The sequence below is a fragment of the Orcinus orca genome, chromosome 4, assembly GCF_937001465.1.
Source record: "Orcinus orca chromosome 4, mOrcOrc1.1, whole genome shotgun sequence".
Classification (NCBI taxonomy): domain Eukaryota; kingdom Metazoa; phylum Chordata; class Mammalia; order Artiodactyla; family Delphinidae; genus Orcinus; species Orcinus orca.
The window spans coordinates 14,558,620-14,564,181 of record NC_064562.1 but is presented as its reverse complement, the minus strand read 5'-3'; positions in this window follow the sequence as shown (position 1 = coordinate 14,564,181).

Here is a 5,562-nt window from a genome sequence, read left to right as displayed (position 1 = left end):
AGCGTAAATCTTTACTGCCCTTCTGTATAAAGCAAACTGAAAAGATATGATGCATCATTTTCTGTAATGATTAACCCCCTATTTGCCAGCTGTCCTGGTGAATACCTCTAGACTTGAGCAGACATTAGCAACCTCAAGTCATACAGGTGCAAATCCCTTCTGTAAGTTTTGCAGTAGCGCTCTCTCTTCTCTCTCTCTCTCTCTCTCTCTCTCTCTCTCTCCCCCCCCCTCCCTCCCTCCCTCCCTCCCTCCCTCCTTCCCTCCCTCTCTCTTCTGATTTCTTCAAGTATTATTATTTTAACCAAATGTCTTATGCATTCATTCTTTTCTTCCTTATGGAGTAAATTTTGAAATTATTTAAATCTTCTGCTGTCTGTGAAACATATAATGGTGAAACCATCAGTTAGAGATGAAACTAGTTTACTGTTGAAAAATTCAGGAGCAGCCAGTGAAAGGATCAATTACCTTGGTAAACTTCAGGACACAGTTCTGAATGGTTCATTGCATTTCCTCTATTGTTCTTTGTAAATGTCCTGCAAACCAGTTTACCAGCATGATGGACCAAAATTATTCCCATTGATTGAAGACAGAGTCTTTGGGAGAATTTCATTTATTGCCTAGATGAAAATAAACTGAAAAGAGTACACGACGAAAAGAAACAGAAAGAACTGAGGATGGTTTTTAGAGAGAAATCATCCTGAAAAGTGTATTGCCTAGTGGCTATTCGGTATTGAAAGCAGCAACAAGTTCTCTGGGTGGCAGTCAAGGTGAACTTGAAAAAGGCGTTCCTTGAAGCCGTGTGAATATTGCAGGCCGGCGGAGGAATCCTTCCGAGCAAAGACGTGTTGGTGAGCTCTGATGCTAACGATAACGGGAGTATTAAATGAAGGTTACTATAGCAAGGTGCCTGCCCGGGGGAAGAATTCTGACCGCAAAAGAAATAGAGATCTCTGACTCTTGATCAAACAGATGGGCTGGTGCTGACCTGCATCAGTGATCCCGAGTTGATTAACCGAGATTAGGAGGCGAAAGTCGACAGCGCAGCCAACGAAACACTGCTGGGGCTTTTCGTCTGGAGAGAGAGGGGAGGGAAAAAAGAATAGGGGAGAAGAAAACCCAGGGAGAGAAAACCTGCAGTTCACACTGACAGGAGATCTGGTTTCCCCAGCTCTTCGCCCAGCCGCGCTTCCCGCCTCTGCTCCCTTCCCGGGCCAGAGTTCAGGGCAGATGCCCGCAGCCGCTCCTACAGGAGGCGCTGCAGAGTTTTCGATCTCTGCAAGGTGTGAACTTGCATCACCCCTGCCCCGCCGCTGGGAGGAAGCCGTGCAGTCATGCACGCCACGCAGCGCAGGGGCTGCTCGGGTCCAGCCCTGAGCGCGGGAGGCGAGAGGCGAAGAGGGAAAACCCGAGGAATGGAGAGCGATGAGGTTAGAGAGGCTTTGGTAAAGGAGCAGAGACGCGAAATAAAATCACTAGCCACAAGGATCAGTACTGGGGACCAAAGAGCGAGGACGTGGGGGAAGAAAAACGTGAGGAAGGGCCCACGAGATGACTTATAAGGGCTGGGGGGAGTGATAGAGACGTGACAACTGAAAGCAGAGAACGAATGAGAAGCCCTTGAGAGCTCCTAAGAAGGAAGGGAAGACGCTCCGCGGAAGGGACTAATGCTCTAGAAAACGCAGGTAGCGAGGGAAAGTGAGGGAGACAAGAGGCTGGCAGGGCGCGTCGCCCTTCCGGGGATCGCGCGGTGTGGCCGGAGAGGCGGCCGCGCGTCCTCAGGTCCCCAGCGCACGGGGTCAGCGCGGGAAGCATCTTTGCGAGACGACCTCGGGGCATCGATCGTTTCAGATAAATCCCGGGAAGGCCTACTGGGGGGTCTCTGAGCTCGGATACCTTGCTCTGATTCGAGGGGCTCACGGAAAAGCGCTTCCCAAATAGTTAACAACGGCACTTATTAAAAGGACCATCGGAACACAGAGGTGGTAGCACTTACCCCAGCCTGGGGAGCTCAGGGGTTAGGAAAAAAGTCAAAGAAGGGCAGGAAGAACGGTTAGAAAGGCCTTGTAAGAGTTTTCAAGACAGAGAGACGTTCTGGTGTTGGCTGCAGTCAAGTTAATGAGTCTAATTTGAAGAGAAAGCAAGACAAGGGATTCTGTGGCCCAGCAGAGCACGCAGAGGCCTGGGTGACCTTGATTCTCACTTCTCTCTTCCATGGGTACTATCTGTCTACCATCGGGACAGTGACAAAGTCAAAGTAGATATGGCTTCCTACCCTCAAGGGGCTGGCCCTTTAAAATAAAGTAGCAATTTCAGTGGAGTATATAGAGCTTTGCTTGAGGTTCCAGGAGAAAAGAAAAAGGATGAATCTTCATGACATCTTGGAGGATTGGAGAGGCACCCAGAAGTGGTGAGCTCAGAGGTGAAGGCAGAATTTTGAGGACAAGCCCTGGTTAACAAGATGAATTACTTTCTTCTTTATTTCCCAGGAGCGTGAGGGTGGAGAGGGGGGTACACCCAAAGGGACCCACATGTAAAATGGCTGGTACCTGGGAAAGCGCTCCAGAGACTCTCCCAAAAGGACCCGACTAAATTACTCCCCCCCCCGCCCGCCTTCTATAGCCCTGAGAAGCCCTGGGCTTCCTCATTAATATAGTCTTTGGCTGAGCAAATATGCCTCCCTGCCCCACCCTCCAGTCCTTGGACATGTAAGAAAACACTGAAACAAAGCCATGTCCTTGGTTTGAGTAGGTCACACCTCTCTTTGTTGATAGCAAAATGGACACAGTGGAGGGATGAGAAGAGAGACACATACAACAGAATATTGGGAAAGCAGCCTCCTAGCCTATAGTGAACTCCTTAGGGTCATTTTCAGAGTAAGGCTAAGTAGAAAAGATGCTTTGTCACAGCTTTGAACTCCCTTTCTGGAAATAGGAGTCATATAGACAGTCCAAAATAGTGCGTGTGCGTGGAGGGGAGTTTGGCTAGGTGGGTCACATGATACCATAATGCAGGACAGGTTAGGAAGCAGTCTGGGTTTAGGACTCGGCAAAAAAGACTCTGAACTCAGTCCTTAGGAGCTGTCCTGGGATGCAGGTGGGAAGGAGCAATGAGGGATACGTAGCCTGTGGGAACGTATTTAGGCATGACAGCAAGTACAAAGTTTATTTCTTGGCCCTAAAATGTGGCCTATGTAACCGCTTGCAAATTTTCCGCTTTTTGATTAGAAATATTTTCTGCTTCTCAAACAGCCCTAGTCCTCACTTCACTCCTTGTGGTGGGGGGCAGGTTGTGAAAGCATCTAAGTCACAAACAATACACAAGAGATTGCTTTAAACCAGTGAATGGAAGTGTTAGAAAATGGAGTACTGATTTGTGATAGGTAGAGAACAGAACTTTTCAAAACAAAGAGATATTTTTTCAGATATTGAACCCATCAGGCAGTGGTAAATGTTACTTGGAAGAAGGTTTAAGGGAAAAAAGCCGATAGCTCAGATGACCAGGGGAATAAAAAATGCATGTTATCATTGAATGAATCCACAGCTACAAATGTAGCAGGTTAATTTACTTCACCCTTCAAGAGAAACAATAAAAATTATAGCCCCATTTTCTTACCAACCTTACAAGCATAGATAGAGTGACAACTTGGGGGAAATGACGTGCTTTGGGACCATTACTCTTCAGGACACACCCTCATATAACATTCTCTTGTCTCATTCCCTAACCTGCATATGTGTTTAGTATTTGGATGAATTTGTCCAGGTGAGAGCAGAAATGAATTTCTATACAGGATAAGAGCACTCAGGTCCAGTATCAGCTGAATCAGAGGAACAGAGCTGGCATTCTAACTGAAAATTACGCTAACCAGTTATCTCTTAAATCTGTCACCTTGAATTGGAGCCTGATTCGTGGCCATCTCCAAAGAATTCTCTCTCTCTGGAGCAAGTGTAAAATGGAAGAGTTTAGGAATCTCTAACACCATCACCGGCAAGTTTGACCAAGAATAGGAGGGGCAGGTGTAAGGTGACTGGCTGAAAATATGCACCCGAGGCAGGTGAAATTTGGCAGAAAGAACTCTGACCCTCGACTCAGGGAGACCTGTGACTCTGGTCTCTGTGGTGCTGAGGCTATGTTACCTTCAGCAGGCCATTTGATGTCTCCCAGAGCCCCAGTTTCTTCTGGTATGAATTTATGACTACACTCTCACTAACAACTTTATAAAAAACAAGATAAAGGTATCCTCTGAGTTCAAAAGGAAGGGACTAGAATTGTGGTTGATTTGAAGATTAGCTCCGAGGGTTTCACACCACTCAGAATCTCTGTTAGTTTTGAAGGAAACAATGAAGGCTATGAACAGGGTACCCTTGGAACTGTGGATGAAATAATTTGATGGCCAGCATAAGACTACAAAGCTGGTTGGCCCATTTGTAGCAAGAATGCCACTTTCACCCAGGGCACAAAGCTTCTTTTCCATGTTTCACTCTGAGATTCCACCAAGTTCTACGTTCTGTAAGGGCAGAGGCTCTATATTATTTTTGTGTTCCTCTCCTGGTGGTTAACCCCAGTCCTACTCTGCCATCAGCACCCAGGAAGTGCCTATTCATTGATGAAGAAGAGAAGATGGGGGAACATGAATAAGAGACAGTGGAGAAAGAGTTTGGAAGGAGTAAAAGAATTATTCACCAAAGGAAGTCCTGCTCTTTCATGAGATCATTGCCTTCTAAATCATAAAATTTCTTTCCTCTGTATTCTCGGATTACCATTATCAACACAAGGGAACAATTACTTTTTCGGTCAGGTGGCTGACTCTTCCTTGGAAGTCAATGGCCCTCTAAACTCATGCTGAGTTGTTACGGACTTTGTTTACCAAACTTAAACTAAGGGCATCATGACACCCCGACTCTGTCCCCCTATTTCTCTTAGAGTTTGTGTAGCCTGAGAAAATTCGTGCTCCCTGCTTTTCACAGGCATTCACTGGTTATGATTTTGGCTTCTCTCATGAGCCAGGAGGCAAAGGTCTTGTACCTCCTTGTCTGATGCCCTTATGCCTCCAAAGGCAGCTGGTGTCACTTTAGAGTTAAAATACCTCAGGCCTAGAGCATATTGTCCCAGGCCCCATAGGGTGAAAGCAAAGTCAGGTTCATGGGCTCCAAGAAGCTAAATTGCCTGCTTCTCTCTTCTTGGAAGAATGACTGAGTGTCATAAAAGAAGGCAAAAGGGGATTACTGTAGCCAGTGTTCATTTCCATAGGAAATCTCAAAACGTGGTCTGTCAGAGACTCCTGTAGGTCAGTGTTTTTCATAACGTCCTTTTTCCACTTGCATCAGATTCAGCTGGGAGTGCTGTAGGAAGCTTCCTGGCATGACTCGTTGACCTACCAAATCAACATCTGTTGGGTTATAACAAATTTTAGGAAAAAAAATACTGTATATTTTTGCTAGGTTGTTTCCAGAAGCAGATACATGTTATTAAATATGAAAAGAACTGACCTTCTACTTTCCTGATCCACTAGTGGCCCTATGTTTTCAGATGTCTCTTAGTTTTGTGGCCTTTAAGATTCAAAGG